Source organism: Vulpes vulpes, chromosome 14, assembly GCF_048418805.1.
Source record: "Vulpes vulpes isolate BD-2025 chromosome 14, VulVul3, whole genome shotgun sequence".
Taxonomy (NCBI): Eukaryota; Metazoa; Chordata; class Mammalia; order Carnivora; family Canidae; genus Vulpes; species Vulpes vulpes.
This window is the reverse complement of record NC_132793.1, coordinates 35,454,038-35,468,156: the sequence shown is the minus strand read 5'-3', so window position 1 is coordinate 35,468,156 and position 14,119 is coordinate 35,454,038.

The following is a 14,119-nucleotide window of genomic DNA, read 5'->3' as shown; positions in this document are numbered from 1 at the left end:
AGGTATCTGGGTTTCTGACCTTATATCTGAAATCTCATACCAACTTCATTGACTTTGTTTATGTGGTACTGGAGAACAGGAAAGAAAAAAAGTAATACATAAGCATATCTTTACGTAACTACAACAAGAAAAAAAAATCCTCACCTCAAAGCTGCAAACCAGTATTTTAATCCACCTAAAACCTCTCCTCCTGTGGTTTTTCAGCCCTCTTAAAAAAAATACTTCCAGTGATGGCAAGCTCATTATCCTCCTCAAGGCAATTCAAACAACTTTCAGTTTAAAGAAAAGTATTCGGGGGCCAAATTACAGACAGTTGTAAGTGCTGTGCTAAAATATTTGGATAGCTTTCTGTGTTGGTCATCTTAATTAAGGGAACTCTGCAAAATAAACCACATTACCAACCCACATGGGAAAAGAAAACAATTTATATTGAACCTCAATGTCTCCTGACATCTGTGAAATCCTCATCCCCTAACCAACGTATTTGTTTATCCAGCAAATGTGTACCCATTTGGGTCACCATCTCATTAATGTACTATGAATGACTATGATTCAGTAACTGTATTGAATAGCTTTACTCTCCTTTCAACCTGAAGCTCCAATAAAATCATCCTGACATAAAGGAGTATCTTTCTAGTTCTGCAGTGGTCACATTGCTCTAGAAGGGTCTTTGAGGTAACCAACCCAAGCCATTTGTTCTCCATATGTGATCTAGCACAGGTTCCTTGTGTTCTGATTTCAATTATAGTCAACATCTAAGGTTGATCCCCAAGGGGCACATGAAGGGGTATGGGATACCCTAAGCTTCTTTGACAACCCCAGTAGTCACTGTCACAGCTGCCTTCACACAGGCCCTCTCCATTTCTAGTCTGAACAGTATCATAGTTTATTGTGCCCCCTCACCATCCCCCCTTGCCAGGTCTCTCATCCCTTCCTACTAGAATGCACTCTCTTACATGCACACCTGATCATGTCATCTTAATTTTTTGCCTCCTTGCCATCTGCATAAAATTCAGACTCCTTACTATGAAAATACAAAGTTGATGCTAACTTCTCCCTTCTTGATCTATCTTCCAACCTTGTGGGGTTAACTTTGTTCTTGGGTAGAATATGCTCCCTGCTGGTTCTCTTCCTCCCAGTCTTTGGCTACACCCATCCCTCAGAGCAAATCCCTACTGCATAGCTTCCAGGAAGCTGGTTTTCCCTCACATTTCCTTCCCCAGCAGGATAGGTTTATGCTCCACTGCATCTTGAGCTTATCTCAAATGCTAGCACTAATCACTCTGTATTGAAATAATTTCCTACACTACATCTTCCCCAAACCTGGAGTTTTTTGGTAAGAACAGGCTGGGTTTATCTTGTAACATCAGGATGTAACATAGTGTAGTTGCCTCATATTGTGAATTCATGATGAATGCAGGTGCTCCAACTAAGAAGTGAATAAATGTTCAGCACACTGGAAAATCTAATCATGCTGCTGAAGACGGTTCTATGGAATATACCTTTTGATTGAACTCTGAAGTAGCTAGGTAATGATTGCTTTTATTGGAAGCACTAAAATATTAATAGTAGTGATCTCGGGTAGTTTTACCCTGGATGATGTCTTTGTCTTAATTTTTATATTCCCCAAATTCTGTATAAGGAGCCAAATGGATTACATTTATAACTAGAAACAAAGGTTAAGAAACATTGTATGTTATATTGCATTTGCATTTACCTTTATGGCAAATGTGTGCAGAGCAAAAAGACTGGAATAAAGTCCTTAAGGGGTGATCAGTGGTTTTCTCTAGAGTTGGATAAGAGGTGACTTTTTTTCTTTTTCCTTCTAATTTGCCTTTTTCCTGTATGAGTATGTATTCCTTTTATAATAAAAAAGTTATATTTAAGTATTTAAAAATTAAAGAACATGATTTAATAATTGGAATAGTCAAATAATCAAACCACCTTCTATCAAGAGATTACTGAACTTACTCAAATCATATTTATTGTCAAGCCACTTAGTTATTCTGAGAACCCATGGAAAACAACATACATACAAGAATCTATCATTTAAAATGGAAAAATATAACTCTACAAATTATAAAACTAAAAAATTTGTCTTAGACTTTTTGGAAGTTAAGTGTATCATTGGACTGGGAAGAGAACCTAAGTCCAGTTGTGAATTATAGAGTTGGTTTTTAATGGAATGTAACTATTTCTGTTGCCAAATCTATTATCCTTTGGTACATGATATACCAGAGATTAAAGTTCCATATATTTAGTAAAATATTAGTAAAAAATTAGTAAAAATTTAGTAAAAATTTACTGTGAAGCAGTAAAAATAGCTTTAGTCATAATTTATTCAGGTGCATATTTATAAGTAGAGCATAAATATTTGAGAAAAAAGCAAAGAGAAAGGTAGAAACCAACATTATTTTAGAATTTCTTTTTATTTTCTTCTTTAAATCCGTATGCTTTGCATTTATTATAAGTTAAAACTAAACACTCCTTTGCTATTTATCAAACAAGACTTCTCTCAATTGCATTTGGTGAGAGTGGAGTAAAAATCAGTTGATTATGGTTATTTATTGAAAAGGAGATTAGATATTAGTTTTTAGCCATTATGAGTTATCTTAAAGTTCTTGAATATTATCAATTATCAATCAATTATATTATTAATTATTGATAATGAATTGAAAATATGATTTACAAACTCATCAATAATTTTCATGAATGATTAAATGTCAAAGTAGACACTTCTAAAGTGTCCTCTAATCCGAGGCCTGAGAATGCTGTCCTTAGAGCTACACAAATGCTAATACTTAGACACGGAAGGCCAGCAATGATTGAGCAATGGGAACATGGATGTACTTAGTACTTCATAGTGGGCTGGGTAATATTTATTGTCCCACTGTGTCCTCAACACAATTCTATGAAGAAAGTCTATTAGAGTAGTCAACACCTTGTAATCTTAGCTGCTTATAACCTACCATGACAGAACCTCTTTCTGTCATGTCCATTGACAGGCAGTTCTGGACCTTGCTCTGTGTGTCCTGGGCTGACAGAAGAGCCAGCAGCAAAGGGAAGTGGAGCTTAAAGACTCTCAAGCCTCCGACTCAAATTGCAGCCTGGCCATGACAAACATCACTTATGCTCACAACTCATTGTTCACCACTAGTTGTCCGGAACCACCCAACCATAAGAGGGCAGGACAGGAAGTACAGTCCTACAGTGTGTGGGGACAGTCAGGAAATATTGGTGAATAGTACTAGCCACTACTACAGTGAGTGAATGTCACTAGTTTACACACGAGGAAACAATCTGCGAGAGGTCAGTTTGCCAAGTCATATAGCTAGTAAGTGAAAGGGCTGAGATGCTATTAAGGAATTAAGTGTGAATTCCAAGCCTACCCATTCTATGCCATCTAGAAAGACATAGATATATTAGAAGTTGAACAGAGATTAGCAGGTATCTCACTGGTCTCACTTTTGTGAACTCTGAAATCCCTTAGCTATACTTCCGGCTGCCTGCCTCAAAAGCTGGAGACTAAAAATAGTGACTTTTTTTTTTTAAGATTTTATTTATTCATGAGAGACACACACAGAGAGAGGCAGAGACACAGGCAGAGAGAAGCAGGCTCCACGCAGGGAGCCTGATGTGGGACTCGATCCTGGGACTTCAGGACCACGCCCTGGGCCGAAGGCAGGCGCTAAACCGCTGAGCTATCCAGGGATCCCCGTGACTTTTTTTTTTTTTTTTTAAATCAGAGCTGAATTCCTTATGCTAATGTTCTGGCCCATGGAGTTCTTGGGTAATTTATTGACTATCAGGAGCAATGTGACTTGCAATGACTTGGAAGATGTTGTTAGCAAGATAAAGCCAAATAACCCTCAGAAGAGTCAATACTATCCATCCAATTTGCTTCCGTGATGTGTGTTTTTCATTAAGATGACTTACAGACAGGGCTGTTGCTTGCACAGGAGCATAGGAGCACAGGAGCACAGTTCATATAGTACCCTGTGGTCCTGGCATAGGGTTGTGCAATGCATTGTTCAAAAAACATCTGTCCTCCTCCAGGGCACATGTCCTACTTTCCCTCCGATTTCAGCCCCTCTCCTCCATGGCGTTTCACCTCTTATTAAGTAGGTGTTAGAAGGGAGGAAATTATCAGTAAAGCATTGAGAAGTCTATACAAATTTTGCCTTCCTGTTGAGGGAGGGCTTAGCCAATGAAAGTTCTTTCTGTCATTTCCCTTTTAGCATTTGACAACTTGTGACTTTCAGCACCTGCTGTAGATGGTGCAGCACCAAGCAAAAACACATTCACATTGCTTCTACATAATCTCCAGGAAGTGATCTCCACCTAGGCTGCACAAGAATACCCCGGGTGTTTTCAGAAAATCCCCTTGCCCTTTTCCCCACCCTTGGGATCTGATTTGATTGGCCTGGGATAGGGCCATGGATAGTTTACAAAGCTTCTCAGGTGGCTTTAATAGTAGCCTCTGTTGAGAATCACTGACGTAAGAAATAGTTAAAAAGTATTCTGAGGGATCCCTGGGTGGCGCAGCGGTTTGGCGCCTGCCTTTGGCCCAGGGCGCGATCCTGGAGACCCGGGATCGAATCCCACGTCGGGCTCCCGGTGCATGGGGCCTGCTTCTCCCTCTGCCTGTGTCTCTGCCTCTCTCTCTCTCTCTCTCTGTGTGACTATCATAAATAAAAAAAAGTATTCTGAGACAAGGTTACTACTACGAAGTTCAACTTCCTAGACGACTGTACATTGGAGAACTATAACAGTGCTCTGTGAAAACAGCAAAGAAAGATGAACTGTAATAGATTTGATTACTGCACCTACCAATTTGGTGTCTGGCCCACAATTTTGCCGAAGCTCATTAGTACAGCCACATTGCCAAATATGTTAGATCACTGGTTCTCTCTCTTTTTTAAAGATTTTACTTATTTATTCGTGATAGAAAGAGAGAGAGAGAGAGAGAGAGAGAGAGAGAGAGAGAGAGAGAGAGAGGCAGAGACATAGGCAGAGGGAGAAGAAGGCTCCATACAGGAAGCCCGACGTGGGACCCAATCCCGGGACTCCAGGACCACGCCCTGGGCCAAAGGCAGGCACTAAACTGCTGAGCCACCCAGGGGTCCCCAGATCACTGGTTCTCAACTTTGTACTTAATGGTGGTTGTGAAAAGCTTTTAAAATTCAGACACCCTGTCCCTACCCAAGCCCAATTAAAGCAGAGGCTTTCTGGGTAGAGGACAGGTATGTTTTGTTTTGTTTTGTCTTTAAATGTTCTCTCGCTGATTCCAAAATGCAGCCAAAGTCAGGAACTACTAGTTACTTTTAGTCAATATTGTACTAAACTTCATAGCAACTTTTTAAAATTGGCTCTTCCTTCATGGGAACCAGTTACCTTGGCTTCCATGACTCCACACTCTCCTGTGTTCTTCTTTTCTTCCAATTTCTCTATTTTACGATGTCACTAAACATAACACCTCCCAAACAGGACCCTTGATCTCAGATATGTACTTTTTGATGCCTTCTTTGCTCTCCTATGCAATGCAATATCTCCAGTTGTATAAGCCAGAAATCTGGGAGGTGATTTCAGTGCTGTCACTCCTCAGACCTCACCCACAAATCCAGGCCTTAGTCATATCCCATCTTGTCTACCTCCAAACACACTTCAAAGCCACCCTCTTCTCTATGCCTCCCTAACTGCTTTAGGCATTTCTTGTCGCATCTTGTTGCCCTAAAACCTAGTGCCTTCAAGTGTCCACCTCAGTGCCCGACACTTGACGGGATGAGCACTGGGTGTTTTTCTGTATGTTGGTAAATTGAACACCAATAAAAATTAATTAAAAAAAAATAAATAAAACCTAGTGCCTTAAAACCATGAATGTTTTATATTGCATACAGCTTCTGTTGGTCAAGAATAAAGGAATGGCTTACCTGGATGATTCTGGCTAGGGGTCTCTCATGAGACCAACATGAGATATTGGCCAGGGCGGCAGTCTTCTGAAAGCTTGACTAGCACTGGAAGATTGGCTTCCAATGTGGCACACTCACATGGCTGGAGGGTTTGTGCCAGTAGGTGGTGGGAAGCTTCAGTTCCTTCCCACATGGAACTCTCCACAGGGCTGCTTGAGTGTTCTCAGGACATAGAAGTTAGATACCTCCAAAGTGAGTAATCCATAAGAGAGCAAACAGGAGCCTGCAGTGTTTCTTTTGGCTGATTTTTAGTAGTCACACACCATCATTTTTGTATGGTCTTATTGGTTACCCAGATTAACTCTGTTTAATGTTCTAAGGAACCACACCAGCACGTGAAAACTGGGAGGAAGCGGATCGTGGGGACTGATTTGGAGACTGGCTAACACAACTGCCAATACTCTAAGCTGTGCTACAATCATTTCTCACCAATAATATTAAAATACCCTGACTGATCACTTATAACTTTGTCATTTCAGCGTTTTCTATAAAGCAGCCATAATGATGTTTTTCCCCCCCACAATGACCTTTTAATAGAGAGAATTGGATCATGTCATCTGTCTGCTTGCACCCTTTAAATGCCATTATATTGAACTTAGAAAGTCACACTCCTTACTCTTCTCTGCAAGTCCTCAACATCTGATTCTAGCTTCTCTTTCAACCTCATCCTCCACTCTCTCCCCTCCACCACTGTCTTTGTTCAAGGCCATTCTGGTCTTCCTTGGAGCGTGCTCCTTACCAAGCCAGGCTCTCTCTCACTTCAGAGACTTTGAGGTGATTTCTTGTGTACAGTTTGTCTCCCTCGCTCTCCTTTCAATCTGGCAGCTGCCGCTCATTCTTTAGGTCTTAGATACTTTCTCAGAGAAGACCCCTGGGCCTTCCAATCTAAAACTTCACCCAGTTACATTCATCACAATTCATAATGATACTTTGTGTTTACTTACTGTCTTTACCCATCATGGCAGCAGGTGCCAAGGGAGCAGTGAGTGAGCTTTGTTCAGATTCTACACCAGGTGCCTAGAATGCTGACAGGAAACTAGAAGATCCTTAATATTTACTGCAAGCAACGAATGAACGAATGACTTATAGTCTTTAAGTGAAGATTCCACTTGAACTCCCCCAGTTTCAATTTGTGTTTCTCTTAAGCTTTGCCATCAATTCCAATGCTAGAGGTGAGAAAATAGAGCTGGGAAAACCAGACACAAACAGAGAAGTTTAGATAAAAATGAAAACTATTCTCTCTTTATTCTGGTAATACTTTTTCCTCTAAAGCCTGAAAAGGATTAACCTTTTTGGACTATTGATTTTTAAAAATGGTGCAGAAAAGATTTAAGAACATTCTGCTCTATTCAAAATGATTTCTATAAGTAGAAAAGGTGATCTAGAAAAGCCCCAAACCAATTACCGCATTTGAATCGATAAGTACATTTTATATTTTTTTTTGTCAGACACTTCTCACCAAATGGCTTAGAGAATATCATCTGTTCTTGTTTTTTTGTGCATTCCTACTCACACATATCAAATGAGGAAAAGCCCAAGGCGAGGTGCTCACATTTGCATCATAAAACACGTGGCACATTTAGAAATTGGCACTATAAGAGTAACTTTCATGCTGCAGAACACATTTATCTGCTGATGTGTGGTCTAGGAAGTGTTTTTATCCTACCAGTTCTGCCTCCCACCCTACCCTCCAAAAAAGAAACACTCTTTTTTTTAATATATAAAGATTTTATTTATTTATTCATAAGAGACACACAGAGAGAGGCAGAGACATAGGCGGAGGGAGAAGCAGGCTCCATGCAGGGAGTTCATTGTGGGATTTGATTCCAGGACCCCGGGGTTACACCCTGGGCAAAAGGCAGCCTCTCAACCACTGAGCCACCTAGGCATTCCCAAAAAGGAAACACTCTTGCAAAGTCATTTGTAAAGGGGTTTTTGAAACCCCTTGCGCACTGCTAATGTGCAATTCCTTCATTTTTTCAGAATGATTGACAATTTCTACGCATATTGGAGCCTGGGGTAGAGTTGAGACTCAAATAGAAGCATGGTGGAGTAAGGGGAGCCCTTGACCAGAGGGCACTGATTTAGAAGACTTGTTTCAGACACATACATAGCTGTGTTAGGAGTGGCAGAGGGGAGGGCTAATATAGTCCAGTAGAAAGAAACAGGGAAACACCAAGAAACAGATGCAGGAACTCGGTAGTGTAACAGGGATGGATTAGCATAAGAATAAACCTCTCTACAGGGGACCAGGCACTAAGGAAGTAGTACATGCATGATTTTCAGTTGCTTACCAAGACTAATTTTAAAATAATTTAAGTGTATATTACCTTACATTTTTGATATGGCAGGAAAATCCCTTCAGGGATTTATAAAGCAACCATATGGATTTGGGTAAGTATTTGATTCCTATTTAATTCTGCTGATTCTCCCCTTACCCTAGGAATTTCCTTGATTTTAGTAACACCACAGTCGCTGGCACTTTTCAAAATGCTTGAAGGGCAGCCCTTTTGTACTAGGGCCCATAACACAAACCAACTTAATCAAAAGAGAAAGTGATGGCCCATGAAGCTTAGGACCTCCAGGGGTAGACCCAGAGAGACTGCACATAACACTTGAAGTGTGTCTCCTTCCTGGGCTTGGGGGCAATCACTCTCCAGTTCCCCTGCTCCTTCAGCTCTACTTAAATTTACATGAGCTCCAATCTCAGACAGAATGTGCATGTACCACGGCACAGAGGTCCACCCACGGCACCAGGCTCACAACCTGTCAGAATCTCAAGTGAAGAGGTAGTCTTTCCCAATCAGGTCAGTAAAAACCCTGGTTGGGTTTTCAATGGATCTGGTTTGGGCCTCTTTCTCCACCCAGTTTCTCTTTCTGTTCTCATTAGACTGCCTTCCTTTCATCTCTTGGAACAAGTCTGCCCTGCAAAATGCTATTCGTTCCATCAGACTCTTCTCTTCCATCAGGGCCAACTTAATTCCCCATCCTTCAGATCTCAGCTAAAATGCCATTTCATTGGTGTGAAGTAATCTGATGTTGTAGTGAGTTTCTACATTGTCTCAGGATAGGGTACCTTGCAGCTATACAAGGCTAGCACTATGCTGATCTCCTGGGATGCGTCTGATAATGAGAAAACATGACATCTAGGACTTTATAATGTATGGTTTAAAATTCAAAATTCCTCTGGAAGCAACCTGTATTAACTTAACTAGACTTTCTAGGATGTATAGATTGATAGTTTGCATCTGTTTTTAACAGGTCATACAGTCTTCCTGCATTTTCATATGCCTAGTGGTACAAAAGACCCTTCAACAAACATGTATCTGGGCCCATGGTTCTTTTTCTTTTCTTTTTTTTTTTTTAAGATTTTATGTATTTGAGAGAGAGAGAGAGAGAGAGAGAGAGTACAAGTGGGAGTGAGTGGCAGAAGCAGAGGGAGCAGACTTCCTGTTGAGCAGGGATCCTAATGCAGGATCCCAAGATCATAACCTGAGCTTAAGGCAGATGCTTTAACTGATTGAGCCTCCCAGGCGCCCCTGGGCCCAGTTATATTGATAGTATATAATCTGAAAATGAAGTGTATCCTATCCTAAGTAACTAAGAAAGGCCCTGGGGGTGGAGGGGTGGTATGCCTGGAATCTTAAAGCCATATATTATTGCCTATGCTCTGTCTTGCTATTATCATACCCTTTACCTGTATTAAAACCTACCATCAGCATTGGTGAGGATGTAGAGAAAGGGGAACCCTCTTGAACTGTTGATGGGAATGCAAACTGGTGCAGCCACTCTGGGAAACTATATGGAAGATCCTCAAAAAGTTAAAAACAGAACTACCCTATGATCCAGCAGTCACAGTACCAGGTATTCCCTCAAAGAATAAAAAAATACTAATTCAAAGGGATACCTGTATCTCAAAGTTTATAGCAGCATTATCTACAATAGCCAAATATGGAAATAGCCCAAGTATCCATAGATTAATGAATAAAGTTGTGACGTATATCAACAATGGGATATTAGCCATTAAAAAATGAAATCTTGCCATTTGCAATGACATGGGTAGATCTAGAGAGTATTATGCTAAGCAAAATAAGATAGCCAGAGAAAGACAAATACCATATGATTTCACTCATGTGGAATTTAAGAAACAAAACAAATGAGCAAAGGGGGGAAAAAGAAAATCAAACCAAGAAACAGACTCAATTATAGAGAACAAACTGATGGTTATCAGAGGGGAGGGGGATGGGTGGATGGGTGAAAGAGGTGACTGGCATTAAGAGTACACTTATAGTGGTGAACACTGAGTAATGTAGAGAATTGTTGAATCACTATATTGTATACCCAAAACTAATATTACACTGTATGTTAACTAACTGGAATTTAAATGAAAAAAGAAAACCTTACATGAGTATATGCTGTGGAATCTTGTCTTATGATAATTATCCAAACTTGTGTGATTATCAAATATGTATTTTGTGGTTATTCTATTAAAACATGTCTCTGCTACCAGACTGTAAGCTCTACAAGGCAGGAGCTATGCCTGATTTTGCATTTTATTTTCTCCTCACATGTTTGATACGTGGCGAGTCAGGATTCAACCAGGGAAACAGAAAACCACTTTGAGTACTATCGGAGGGGAAGTTAATGTAAGGATTTGGTGGTGCAGTTGATAGAAGTTGGGTAGCTACTAGGACACAAGAAGGCAGTCCAGATATTAACAAGCTGGCATCCCCAAGCTGGGGGGACAGGAGGAGGTGGTGATACCACCAGAACCCAGGAACCAGTTTCACCTGGTGGGACCTGGAACCTTGGTGGGGTGGTGAGGGGGGAGCTAGTGCCACAGGGAGACAGATACATCTATTGCATGGGAGCTACCCAAGGCAAACAGAGAAATTTCTCTTATTCCTTTCTTTTCCAATCTTTTATGAGTGTCTGCCTTTGCCTAAATCCATCTGGAAGCCAGGTGATGCAGAAACCTGGGCATCTCTCCCTGATAGACCACGTGGGGAAAGCAAGAACAGCTCCAGGATTGTCAATATCAGTGCTCAATAAATATATGCTGAATGAATATGACCAAATTGTGTGCAGAGAAAGTGTTGCTGGTTGATTCAAAATTCTAGTGGTGCAGTCTTGAAAAGTCGAGATCTACAACAAAAATGCACATTTTACAGAGAACAGAGCTCTCCCATGGAGGGCAGAATCTGGAGACACATAGTCTGCCTGGCTGTGGTCATGTCATGATAATTCTATTCTGACCAATCCTCCTTCTGGCTGACACTCTTCTTTCTTTAGTTGTGCAATATGTTGCTTTAGCTTGGGATCCATTTAAACTTGTCAGGAATACTTTTTCTATTGCTCATTACATTCTTTCTGTCTTAATTTCATTACTTAATTTTTGTGAGGGAATTCTTATTTTTCTTATTTCCAACTTCCTTAAGAGAGGAGCATCATGTTGGAGCTTCCATGCCTCAACAACAAAGAACATAATATCATCCCAGGTTTAAAGACATACATGGATATGTCAAATCATCTTATAAAAAAGTCACTAAACCTATGGAAATCAAATCATCTTTTATGTATTAGTTCTTCAAAGTCTTATTATTGAAGATAAAAGGGAAAGGCCATCATTATTAATCCTGAATACACACACACACACACACACACACACATATGCATCACATAATACTCAACTATTTATCCGGTATAAAAAAATTCTCCAGTGAGTTCCAGACTATTAACAGAATATTCAGTTCTTCTTTGCCCAGATAAAATTCATGATGTAGTAACAATTACCTAAAGATCTAAGAATGTTAGCATGAGCTTATCTGATGTGCACAGATGCCTCATCTGCCTTCATTTATAAATTCCCCCCAGGATCCAAATATTTGGAAAATAATAACACAGTTCAGATGACTATTTACTTCAAACTTATAACTGCATGTAGAAAGCATCTAAATTCTTCACTTTCTTTCTTGTTATATCACCTTCCTCAAAAACAAACTACAGCCTGAGTGGTTCTCTTGGGCACTTTCATGGCTACATAAGGAATATGCTAAACTGTGAATTCAATAAAAATTGCTAAATTAACTGCACTAGGAGTGATTCACTTGTACCAATTAGACATGACCTTATTCTGAGCATCCTCTGTCTCTCATGGTTATAATTTTCAATGATTGATAATGCTCAACTCAAGCTTGAAGAAACAAATTATTTTCTCCTTTTACATAGCCGCTGAACTGGTTCTCGTTGCTGTACTTACTCATTCTTTATCCTATGGGAATGATTTCAACAAGTTTGAAAGTTTGTAAAAGTTACATTTTTTTTTAAAAGAGCTTGTCATACAAAATGAACCTCAAGAAGTCACCATCAAAAACTTTACACCCCAACTTTGCACCCATAAATGTGTCCCTTGTAACAGATGCTACCAGATTGCCCTTATCAGCTGGCACACCCTTTGCTCTATGGCTGTGGCTGGCAGCTCAGAGCTACCTCCTCTAAAGGACTGCCTTTGGCTGACCTTAGCCAGCTTGTCTCTGTGAGGTTTCTGCCCCCCCAGGAGGCCGGCCAATGACTGATGCAGGGTAGACACAACAGCCAGCCTCCTTCCCTTGGGCAGGGCAACCCCTGTGGTACAATTCATCCTCCATGGCTCCCTGTGGAATCAGACAGACTCTGACTTTCTTTTCCTAATGTCCTCTCCCTGCTTTATCCTGGCATCTCTCAGGCCCAGTCCCCGCTAGGAGCACTCCTGCAATAAAGCATTTACACAAGAGTTTCTATCTCAAGCTCTATTTCTACGGAGCTCAAACTAAAACTCCATTTTAATAACCTATTTTGATTCTAGAAGAAGTTGGTTTGGCTCTAGAAACAAAAAAAAAAGTCAATGTTTGGGCCACTAGAATTAGTATGGCTGGAATTAGTAACTATTTTCATAGCAAATGGACAATGTTCCTTCACCCAATGTTTCTCTATTAGAAACTAGATGAAGAAAATGTCTATGTGTTTAAATCATTTCAACTGACAGTCTGAAGGTTATTCTGCTTCAACAAACCTTTACTCTTCTGATTCTCTAGGTTGGATCTTCATCCCTGTGACTTCTTTTGGTTTACCTTGCCCCTAGAGACTGGAAGAAGGTAAAAAAACAAGTCATTTATTGAGCACTGACTGTGTAGACACAAAAGTAGAAACCTTACACGTGTAACTTCATTTGAGTCTCATGGCGGTTTGTTGAGGGGCAGATTATTATCCCTACTTCATAGAGGATGACCTTGGGATTCAAAGACCATTTGTAACTTGATCCATGTATATGCAGCTAGTAAATGGTAGAGTGAGGATTCAAATCCAAGTCTGCTGACTACAAAAGCCACATTCCTAACCAATTTACACAGTGTCAATTTAAAGATAAGAACAAGCATAGAAGAGAGTATTTCCTTCTAAACTTAAGCATCTACATCTACATTTCTGCATCACTGTTGGTGTCTCTTTTCCCATACTGTACCCACCCTCAGCTTCTGCATGCTTCCTAACCAGCAGTTCCCACATGACCCACAATTCAACTCATTGAATTGCTGTTGAGCACTGGAATAGCCTTACCAGTACCCCCAAGGCTGGTTATTAACAGATGTAGGAATCTAAAAGCTCAGTCCTTTTTGCCTGTTCTCTATAGCTCCCCATGGGTTAAAATGAAGCTGGGGCTTCACCAGTAAACTTATCCTTATCTGGCCTCTTTAACTTCTCTGTTTTGTTTACCTTTGCACCCCAACTGGTTTCCTCAGTTGCATTTTATCAACAAATCATCTGCTCCTGAATTCCTGGCTCAGTGTCTCCTTCTGAGTGAATCATAACTGAGTCAATATACATAAAGGAATAAAACGGGCAAATACTAATAAAATTACCTTGGCATTCTGGACTTCTGGAGGAACTTGTTTTGTTTTCCCAAGAAATAATTTTGTTGTTAATTGAAAAGTAATACACACTCATTGTTAAAAAGGATAAAAATATAAATTAAGACAATAAAAGTCCATTCAGAATTCTAAAGCCCAGAAAAACTACTATTTGAGTGTTGCATATTTACATGTCTGAGATTACTATACATACCATTTATACTGTTTTTTTAAAGATTTTATTTATTGGAGCACGTGAGTGCACAA